Source organism: Culex pipiens, chromosome 2 (assembly GCF_016801865.2).
Source record: "Culex pipiens pallens isolate TS chromosome 2, TS_CPP_V2, whole genome shotgun sequence".
Taxonomy (NCBI): domain Eukaryota; kingdom Metazoa; phylum Arthropoda; class Insecta; order Diptera; family Culicidae; genus Culex; species Culex pipiens.
Window position 1 is genome coordinate 42,015,715 of NC_068938.1, and position 11,973 is coordinate 42,027,687.

Sequence of the window (11,973 nt, forward strand, 5' to 3'; positions counted from 1 at the left end):
AAAAACAAAAACAAAAACAAAAACAAAAACAAAAACAAAAACAAAAACAAAAACAAAAACAAAAACAAAAACAAAAACAAAAACAAAAACAAAAACAAAAACAAAAACAAAAACAAAAACAAAAACAAAAACAAAAACAAAAACAAAAACAAAAACAAAAACAAAAACAAAAACAAAAACAAAAACAAAAACAAAAACAAAAACAAAAACAAAAACAAAAACAAAAACAAAAACAAAAACAAAAACAAAAACAAAAACAAAAACAAAAACAAAAACAAAAACAAAAACAAAAACAAAAACAAAAACAAAAACAAAAACAAAAACAAAAACAAAAACAAAAACAAAAACAAAAACAAAAACAAAAACAAAAACAAAAACAAAAACAAAAACAAAAACAAAAACAAAAACAAAAACAAAAACAAAAACAAAAACAAAAACAAAAACAAAAACAAAAACAAAAACAAAAACAAAAACAAAAACAAAAACAAAAACAAAAACAAAAACAAAAACAAAAACAAAAACAAAAACAAAAAACAAAAACAAAAACAAAAACAAAAACAAAAACAAAAACAAAAAACAAAAACAAAAACAAAAACAAAAACAAAAACAAAAACAAAAACAAAAACAAAAACAAAAACAAAAACAAAAACAAAAACAAAAACAAAAACAAAAACAAAAACAAAAACAAAAACAAAAACAAAAACAAAAACAAAAACAAAAACAAAAACAAAAACAAAAACAAAAACAAAAACAAAAACAAAAACAAAAACATTTTTTTGTATTTTTGTAGTTTTTTGTAGGTTTTTGTAGTTTCTTGTAGTTTTTTGTAGCTTTATTCCTGATGAGACGATTGAAAACAAAAAAACCATCTCTGACGAATGGATCATCAAAAAGAAAATCCAATCTACAACCAAAAGAAAAACCTCATTGTTGCAATCACAGCCAACTCCGGAAGCGTTTAGCTCGTTTAACCCAGGCAACAAATGATCGTCCATCCTCACTTGAGCTTAATTTCTTAATCTTAGCCTTAGAAGCAGCCACAAATAGCTCGCGAGCCCATCACGTTTGCTCCACATCCAGATTAGATTCCCATGGCGACCCAGGCCACTTAAGCCCCTCGGAATGACTTCCTGCACTTGCTCATCACGTCTCGTGGATATTGAAGAAATTCCCAGCGACAAAACCGCGGCGGCGCTTAAATTAAATGCCCATGATGAAGATGATCTCCATCAGTCACCGGCTCGTCGGCTTCCAAGATCATTTGATTTCTCCTTTCGAATTATGGCTGAAATTTGAAGAAATCAGTTATTCTTCCGGAAGAGCGCTCCGAGCTGACCCGGAAAGACCACCTTCATTAGCTGCTGCTGCGTGGTCCTAATGTGTGAAAAGTCTTTAGTGCGGTGTAATGTTCCTCGAAAATTATGGACTCATCAAAAGATCGCTCATAACCGGATTCCAGGGTGATGGTTTCCGATAGCCCGCGGGATTTCATCTCGGTGGTGGTCCATCATTAAAATGGTTCTGCAATAAAACAGCAGAAACAAAAAGTTCCTTCAGGGCACTTGGGTTCGTTTTGTCCAGGTTGGGGCAAGTGCTTATTTGCAAGGATTGTGTAATTTACGCATGCTGGAGATGATAGGTTACGGGGTAATTTTCGAAATGAAGTTAAAAGAAGTGCAATCGTTGAATTAAATGGGATGTTGCTTCATTTCAATTTATATAAGGAAACGTTTTTGGTATTTTCAGATGAAAGTTAAATAATTAAATATGTTGTTTATGTAAAATGATCGCAACAACATCAACCCTGTCTAGAATTTTTTTTAAATCAAATTTAGCTAACAATCTTCAAAATCATTAAGAAATTATTCATAACGTTTATCGCCAACGAATTCAAGAAAAAAACAGACAGACAAAACACCCTCGAATCACGTCCAATCCTGCGCAGCCATTATGCGTCAATGGCCCTGGCAACGAGCCAATTTAGGGTGTGGATGTGTTTACGACCCCCGGGTTCGGCTCCCGGCGGGGGGTTCCGAGACTGTGATCGTCCCCACCCAGATCGTCCCCAGCCAGCCATGTGACTTCATTCATAAACAACGCTGTTACACTCGCCTAATCTAGAGGTGACAAAAATTTTCTCTTTCACAATTTATTGAGGATTATCATTTTCTTTGGCTCTTTTTTTTGTTTGTCACATTTGGCCGGCAGTTTCTTCTCGACGACGGTTTGGGGTTTTTTTTTCTCTCTCAAAACAGCCGTGAAATATAGTTATTTGTGGTTTGCCGGACAGTCGCGGAGGACTTGGCTTTATGAATGAACTGGATGGCTGCTGCTGCACCTGAATGACCTGGGCACACGGGAGAGAGGGTGCCCATCGAGTTATTATTTATGGCTGGATTAAAATATCCAAACAGAAAACGATCTCAACGAGTTTTTGAGAGTGATCAAAATTCATAAATTCCCCAATGGTTGTGCGCGTTCGGGTATTGTTGAACCGGGGGAGTTTGGTCGGGATCGGTAGAGTTGGACTTGGTCAGTGATGAAGAGTTTTCATATTTTTCATAAAATTAACATCCATGGGTACAGATAAGATTTTGTAGTGAAAGTCTAAGATTTATCTTTATTATTATCGATCAAAAATCATTTAATTTTGATTTAATTTTGGCTCAAGAATTATTTTAACCCCTTCCCGCCTAGAGCGAAATCGAGATTTTTTACGTTTTTCACCGTTACTCGTAACTGAATCGACCAAATTGGATGAAATTTCAATGGTTATAAGTTTACATTCTATATAGACTAATGCAGGTTGAAGCAGGTTGAAAAAATGCATGGTTGCAGGGAAATTTAATTTTGAACACAAAAAATTAGTGGTGCTCTGGAGTAACCATGGGCGTTAGAAGGTTAGTATAGATTGTTTTAAAGATTTCTTCCAGATTTCTTCAATATAAGGAATAATTCGAAAATATGAGTTCAATATGATGAATATTTAGTACGCAGCAGCATAATTCTTTTGAGAAATTCTCGCCGAATGGTGGAACCGGTTTTTATTTGTATTTTTTTTTAAATTATCTTAAACATTGTGGGGCCTTTCGTATGACCAAAACAACCAAGTTGTGTTATTGGTATATCTTTTGAAGAATTTTTTGATTGAATTGGTGTCGGCAAATTTGTAGGTTTGGATAAGGACTACACTGAAAAAAAATTAAACTCGGTAAAAAAAAATTGGCTGATGTTTAATTTAACTTTTTGTCAGTGAAACTAGGTAAGTAAAAAACACTATTTTTTTTTTTTTTTTTTTCTGATATGTTTTAGGGAACATTAAATGCCAACTTTTTAAAAATTTCCAGGTTGTGCAAAAAATCTTTAACCGAGTTATTCATTTTTGAATCAATACAGATTTAAAAAAAAATGAAAAATGGTTCGCGAAAATTTCTCAACTTAATTTTTCGATGTAAAATCAAATAAAATCTAGTGAAATTTTGATGAAGTGCACCGTTTTCAAGTTAAAGCAATTTAAAACTTTTGAAAAAAATAGTTTCGAAAAGCTGAGGAAATTTTCTAAATTTTGCATTTTTGAACTTTGTTGATTCGACCTTCTGTTGCTGAGATATTTCCATGCAAAGGTTTAAAAACAGGAAAATTGATGTTTTCCGAGGGGTGAGACACATGCCCTAATTAATTAATAATAATCGTTTAGTCAATTAGAATTTACAACTAGTTGATTAGAATTATCGCTAATCAATTAGCGTATTCCTACCCTTCAAATGTTATCTTGGGCTGACGGATACACGTCAAAACATCAAAACAAAACAAACGTAAAGAAAACGTTTGGAAATTGAAGTGACCAACCTGGTTTTGGAACGAAGTCTCCGTGTGGTCTTCTTCCGGCTGACTCAAATATCGAAGCAAAACTCTCTAGGCAAGATGGCCAAACGGGGTGCACAGTCCGACCTGAACCACGGCAACTGGAACGATGAGAAGGAGGTGGGCTGATTTGTCCAGACGTCCAGAGACGAAAAAAACGCGTCATTCCGGTAGATTCTGCGGGCAGCGGTGTATCGTCGTCGGAGTTAAGGTGCGTTCAAGGGATTCACCGGGGGACGTAGACACCGGCGTTTAAACGTGCTGAGGGAGGAACCAGTCCATTTTCGCTTCTCATTGGAATCGCGAAACCTACGAATGGGACGGCAGCCACGACGTCCGCGCGGGGAGCCAGCATCTTCTCCACGACCGACCCGAGCAAGCAGGTCTTTTCCCAGGTTGGAAACCCGCCGAAGGAGGACACAGCAGGTTCCGCCCGCAAGCACACCGGGGATGAGAAGTATGTGGCCAACGTGAAGGCGCTTAACTTGGTCGTGGCCGCTTGAATTTCGGAGAAGGTCAAGGAGAATTCGGTGTGCAAGCTGACGCCGATCTTCAAGATCAGCAAGGTGGACCCAAAGGAGCCAACGGCCGTAAAGCCGGCCACTAGCGTCGCGCTAGCGACGACGACAAACACGGCCGCGGCACCGACTCCACCGGCAGACAAACCATTCAGCTTCGGGTTTGGCTTGAAAAGTTCCACGACCGGAACGGGCTTCAGATTCCCCAACGTGGTCAAACCCACCGAGGACAGTAGCCGGACGAAAAGGCTACCACCGATGACGACGAGGACGAACCGTTCAAGGTGGAGTTCACGCCGGTCAAGGAAAAGGACAGCAGTAGCAGTAGCTGTTCGTCACAGCCAACGGCAACTACTCAACTACATCGGAACGCACAGCCAACGGCAACTACATCGGAACGCTGCACATCAAAAAGATGGACGGGAAGGTGCAGGCCCTGGTGCGGGCCGACACCGGCATCGGCCAGATTTTGTTAACATCATTTTGAACGAGACGATGCCGGTGCAGGGGATGGGCAAGAACAACGTCATGTTGGTGTGCGTTCCGACGCCGGAGACGAAGCCACCGCCGACGTCGGTGCTGCTGTGGGTCAAGACCGGCGAGGAGGCCAACGAGCTTTATGAAACGCTGCTGAAGCAAAAGCCCAACTAAGGGGTGGACATTTGTTGGAAAATTGTTTAATGTTACACTAAATAACTCAAAATTTGAAAAATAAAAAAAAACAGAAATATGTTCTCCTGCAAAAAGCATCAATCGGACGTGGAGCCCGCAGTCATGCCACTGTCATGTGATCTCACGTTCACTTCTACGACGGGCATTGCAGACGATGTCGCCTCCACCACACCAGCACATCGCTGCGGTACATCCGCCGGCCTTTAGATCAACGGGCGAGGGCAAATGTCGGTTGCCACCGGAACAGAATCGCTGCCGAGATCGCAGCAGTAGAGTTTGAAACTAGCCGTTGGGGATGATTAGACGCGGAAGACAAACCGACATCGGTGGCTTGGCGAATGCCAATCATGTCGGTCTCCCGACGTCGAAAAAGGCGTCCATTTTGGAGCCGGATTCCTCATAGCCCCGTCAATTAGGCCTTTCTTGGACTGGGCCCCGCTTACGGAAGAGAGACGGGCGGGAGTTTGGCCGCGGTAGTAGCTGTTGCACACTTGATCTGTTTCTCTTTCGAAAGCATTGGACCGTGCCTTGCCGGATCTTCTTTTTTTTTTGGGTTATCCATCGTTCCGATTCCTTTCTAGCGGCGTCCTAGATCTGCTGTTTTGGTCCTTACGACATCATGGCCGTGCTCTGCTTATCGATCCCATCGTCTAGCTTCCGCAACTGGCAGGCCTGCTGCATCTTTCCGCGCTCCTCCTGCTCTCATTTGGCCAAAATCTTCAATTCGCCTCCTTGTGCAGCACCAAATTGGTCGGATTTAGCAGGCCTCCAACGAGAGTTTGCTGCTGGTTGAGGCCATGCCGAAATCCATGCTCCGGTTGTGCCCGGAACCTGCCTGCACCGGATAAAACCGCACAAGAGATTACTTTGTTAGTCTAGTGTTTTCCTGCGGTTCAGATCATTTTCAAGCTGTCAAAATGACTTTTCTCAAAGACAAGATAACTTAATATGCGATGGGAATGGAATGTCAAATCAGCGCTAATCAATTAGCTAGTTGACGAAAATCAGCGCTAATTGATTAGTGTAAAAATAATTGATTAACTGTGTCCTGCCCCTCGATGTTTTCCAAGTCTCACCCAAGCAACCCACCATTTTATAACATTTATATCTCAGCAACTAATAGGTCGATTTGCAAAGTTAAATTATGAAACATTCGTAAAATTTTTCGATCTTAACGAAAACAATACTTTTAAAATTTTCAAATCAAGACTAACGTTTCAAAAGGGCGTAATATTGAAATAAAAGTTCAAACACATAAATCATATGAATTTTCAATCGAATAATTAAAAAAATAATATAACAGTAGTCCTCAGTCGGTTTAACTTCTTGGGCCATTTTGAAAATCCATCGCACAGTGGTCCAGGTCGCAAAATTAATTTTCAGGAATATTTTTGGGAATTTTTTGTCTTCTAAAAAGTTGCAGGGCTTGCCAATCCAACCAACTTTGTCGAAGACACCGAAATTTTATCTCGTAATTTACGCCTTCCAAATTTATAGAAAGCATCTTTGCAAACCTTCAAAAATCAGTTTTTTGAACGTGACAATTCAGGGTTGAGTTTTCGAGAAAAGTGATATTCAAGGCACTTTAGAGCTCTAAAAAACTAACATTTTGATTGTTTGACAGGTCAATTTGGACTTAAGGGTCAAAAGTTACAGCCATTTTAATGTAAAAAAGATGCAAATTTAAAACTTAAATATCTCGCAAAGGCGCAAGTTATCTCAGTCCACAGTTCAAGGAATTGCAAAATTCATTATTTTGTTTGGGTTTCATCTCTCTAATTTCTTAGTTTATATGGACGAACTAATGATGCAAATTGTCTTTCCAGGTCATAGAGAATATGATTGATAAGTTTTAGTCAAACCTAAACTACAAAAGAATCGTTGTTCAAAACCATAGAGAATTGTTCTGTGTCGTCTCTCACATCTCTGCCCCCCTTGGTCAATGTCTCCTGAACGCAAACCATCGAGGTGACCATTGTTATTCACACCTTTTCCACCCGTGGCGCAGACGTGACGCGGCCAAGAACGTTAAACTTTTGTCCAACTCCGAGCCCAAAAACAAGTCAGGCCACAAGCATTTTTGGGGGTCCCCAGCGTCGAGCGCGCGCAAAGCCGTTTTTCATCGTTTCATTTATGAATTGATATTTTATTCTAATGTCATATTTTATAGCAATTTTCATAATTTCTGTCCATTTGGTGGGATGAAATATGTCTTCCGTTCAGGGCAGGCAGGGAGCGAGCGAGCGAGTTGACACCGTGCCCGGGCAGATCTCGTGGGGATGTAATCGGATATGCAGCAGCTCCGGACACCGCCAGTGACGCGACGATGACCAATCGACTTGAGTTAAGCTGCAAAATTGGAGAACTCCGGTATCGGTATCTTGTTACCCCATTGATCACAAGTGGAATTATAACGTGTTTGGGATGTTGGTGACACTTGACTTTATTAGGGATTTGGAAGAAGCTGATCTTACCAGTATTTTTTTAAATTTTGTTTATTAGTGGGCCAGATTTCCATAAGTAAAATGCTAACGCTTGGGAGAATTGTTCAGCCACAATTTCTCAAATAACCAGCACCTGCGCTTTCCAATAACAATTCTTTTCCCCGCTACAATGTTGCAAAAATCACAGCTCCCAAACATCAAGTTCCACTCCAATTCCTGCGCCAAAAGCAGCCAGATTGGATGTGTCCCATCAAGAGAGAAGACTTGACAAAATCAATCCAAATCACCAATTCTTCACAGCAGCAGCAGCAGCAGTGCAACTCCCCAAGGAAGGCCAAGAGTGGAACTCACTCAAGTGTGTCTATAGGTGGAAAAGCGACACTTTTCCAGTGCTGGATTTTCTCTCCCCCTTCTCGTATTCTATTTGGCAAATGACACCCCACCAGCAGCAGCACAACAGATCAGCGCAGAAGGGACAGCAAACAACAACAATCTGTTACTGTTTGTTTCTCCTACATAAACGGGGTTGATTTGATTCAACATATATTAGACAAATAAATAAAGTCAACGCGGGAGCTTCTTCCAACTCGAGAGCAGCTCGGCACGAGAGTCCATCAAAGTGTTTTTTTGTCCTTCTTGTTTGAAAGAAGACACTGTGAAAAATTCATTGAAATAATCAAATCTGAGGACAAATAAAAATCAAACAGTTTTCCACCAGTGCCAACCAGAGAAGTCTCTTGTGTCGAATTTTTCGCCGCATTCTACTGTTTCTAATCCGCTGAGGGTTTGTTTTTCGGTTTGGGTGTCATCCCGCATGGATTTGCCTCACCCTTGTTGGATGGGAGTGAGCAGAAGGAAAAGAATGCTCCTCACTTGCTCAAAGTTTATTCGTTCCGGCTCGCTGGCAATCAAAACAAAGAGCGAGAAAACGGGCTAAAAGGACACAGATAGAGTGAGAGACACAAATGGGTGTGATTTCCGTACCAAAATGCAGACAGTTTTTCTAACATTTAGTTTATCATAAACCTATGAATATCTTTACTTTCGATATCTGGAATAATATGGTATTCATAAACAATGACAATTTTTTTTGAATTATTTGAATACCATATCGTAAAATTTGTGAGCTTTATTATTTTGACATGTTTTGAACCTCATGAAAATTGTAGTCAGTATTTTACAGCAATTTAAAATATTCAATATTAAAATTAAAAATTTTATTTAAAATCAATTCTTAATACAGTCCAGACTCAATTGTTAAAGTCCTAAAAAATCATACATTGATCGATTTTTGTAACTTTTTTTTATACAATCATAGCAGTCACGATGCATTTTGCGATACATAGTTTTTTTAAATTTCAAAAACTGATCATGAAATTTAAAAAATATTTTTTGCAATTCCGTCGTGAAACTACTTACTTTTCCTGTCATTCTTGAACGATGAAATAGCCTACTTTTCTGTACCAATAATAACAGAATCGAATAGCAACACTTTTCAAAATAAATGCTGAAAAGTTCTACTTTTCAGCACTGAAATGGGTGCTGAAAAGTTGAACTTTTCAGCACTTGTTTCGAAAAGTAACACTTTTCAACATTTTTTTGATTCAAATGATTTATTGACAAAATATATGAAATTTTTTTTCTTAAAATTCCATTCAATGGGTGTTTTTCGGAATTGCAAAAAATGTTGTATGGAACTCGTTGCAAAACTTGATTTTTTCAGCACTCGTCGTATTTATCCAACTCGGTGAACCTCGTTGGATAAATGTACGACTCGTGCTGAAAAAATCCTCTTTTTGCAACATGTTGCATAAACTACTATTTTATTTCCTATCAGTTCATAATATAAGGCAACTGCATTTTTTTTTTTGCAAGTTTTTGGTAAAGGGGTATATTTCCTAAAAAGTAAAATGGGTAAAAATATTGTAGAAAAAAAATATACAAAAAAAAATGCAAAGTTGATTGTAATAAATGAAATCACAAATTTCTTTTAAATCTTTATAAAATTGTTTAACTTCGGAACTTGATGATTCGGGAAAAAAATAATATCTTTTTTAAACTCATTGATTAATTTGCTTATTGCTAGGTAGTATAACTGCCGTATTGTATAAAGCAAGTGTGATAAATTTTGATTTTTTTTTAAATCATGGTTTTTTTTTTAATTTTTTATGTCTAAAGGATCATTGTTCTTGAAATTTCCTGATATATTTTTTCGATTTTTTAATGAAGAGCTTTTACGTATTTAATCTTAACTATGTATTAAGAAATGAAATTCTTAATTTTAATCAATAAAAAATCGTGATCAAAATATTAATCAATTTTTACTTTTTGACTTTGAAAATTGGAACACTAATTTGTTGAAATATCAGTCATTTTAAGATTTAATGCTTTTAAGATGACTCTTTAACAGATTTTATTTTATTTTTTCTATTTAAGGGGTTGTATCTCATGAACAAAAGACCGATCTCTTTTTTTATTTTTTTGTGATCCTCTAAAACATATCATTTTTTTTTTTTTTTTTGAAAATCTATGAATACGGATTTCATTAGTTTACAGTCATAAAAAGATAATATTCATTTAAAATTTTGCTTAAGACAAAAAATTGATAAGTAAGTTCCTTTCTATATCACTTATTTTTGAATATTTCCCTAGTAACAGTTCAATAGGGTGAATCTGCGTTCGTAAACAAGCAGTCTATTCCCCTTTTACTTGATGTGAACTGTTACTTGAGTGAAAGGTATAGACTAAAATGTAAAATGTAAAATGTAAAATGTAAAATGTAAAATGTAAAATGTAAAATGTAAAATGTAAAATGTAAAATGTAAAATGTAAAATGTAAAATGTAAAATGTAAAATGTAAAATGTAAAATGTAAAATGTAAAATGTAAAATGTAAAATGTAAAATGTAAAATGTAAAATGTAAAATGTAAAATGTAAAATGTAAAATGTAAAATGTAAAATGTAAAATGTAAAATGTAAAATGTAAAATGTAAAATGTAAAATGTAAAATGTAAAATGTAAAATGTAAAATGTAAAATGTAAAATGTAAAATGTAAAATGTAAAATGTAAAATGTAAAATGTAAAATGTAAAATGTAAAATGTAAAATGTAAAATGTTAAATGTAAAATGTAAAATGTAAAATGTAAAATGTAAAATGTAAAATGTAAAATGTAAAATGTAAAATGTAAAATGTAAAATGTAAAATGTAAAATGTAAAATGTAAAATGTAAAATGTAAAATGTAAAATGTAAAATGTAAAATGTAAAATGTAAAATGTAAAATGTAAAATGTAAAATGTAAAATGTAAAATGTAAAATGTAAAATGTAAAATGTAAAATGTAAAATGTAAAATGTAAAATGTAAAATGTAAAATGTAAAATGTAAAATGTAAAATGTAAAATGTAAATGTAAAATGTAAAATGTAAAATGTAAAATGTAAAATGTAAAATGTAAAATGTAAAATGTAAAATGTAAAATGTAAAATGTAAAATGTAAAATGTAAAATGTAAAATGTAAAATGTAAAATGTAAAATGTAAAATGTAAAATGTAAAATGTAAAATGTAAAATGTAAAATGTAAAATGTAAAATGCAGTTCTTCAAAAAGAAGTTGTTGAAAATTAGCAGACTTTTTGTCGTTTCTCTTGGACTTCAACCATACACTCATTTTTCTTCAACAACATGTAGCTAGGTAGTTGCTGCTTCGTAGAAAAAGGCCAAACAGCTAGCAAAATTCTGATTCACCAAAACGACTTCATCGCATGAAAAATGCTTTATTTAAAACACATGTGACATATGTCAGGTTGATCTAATGGTTCTCTAATACCGAGCCCAAAAAAGGGGATGGTGGTCTGGGCTGTTTGTTCTTCGTTCTGCATATGCTGTACCAACAGACCGGAGGTTCCGGAGCTGACAAGATGCTTGTTTAAGGGATTTGGAAAAAGGACTTCTGCAGTGACAGCACAATATTGCTCTGTCCGTAGGACCACCTCTTTCTGGTAATTTGACGAAGTCAGTTGATTTATGAACCCGTCAGCAGGTTTTTCGTGCAAGGGGGGCGCCCAAAATGGAATCAATTAGGGGCTCGTGGAAGAGATTCGTCTCTTGGGAGACAAGAGATGGTGCACCATACATTCTTCATAAAGTGACTTTTCGACCATGTCCAAGTCCATCCAACCATGTTTTACAACCCTCTAAATTCGAGGAAAAGTGCACCTGACGACGATGACTACCGACAGAGAGGTCCTTAATAACGATGAAAATTGTGCACCGTTGAAGCTGGTTCAAAAATTAGAATCATAAACTGATGGAGCCTTGTCGAAGGTGGTTGAATTTTAATCAAACTGGAACGACACATGAAGTCATGCTCCAGATGTCGGAGGGCTGTGACTGCACAAGAGAGAGAAATTATACCGCCATAAATCTACGCCGACGACGACGACGATGCTGCTGTTGGCCCGGATGAGGATGACGATG

At 36.6% G+C, this 11,973-nt stretch overlaps 1 pseudogene; it reads left to right on the forward strand.

The window, feature by feature from the left end:
• The first annotated feature begins 3,924 nt into the window (after positions 1-3,924).
• Positions 3,925-6,108, forward strand: LOC120428939 (nuclear pore complex protein Nup50-like; annotated as a pseudogene).
• The last annotated feature ends 5,865 nt before the right edge of the window (positions 6,109-11,973 follow it).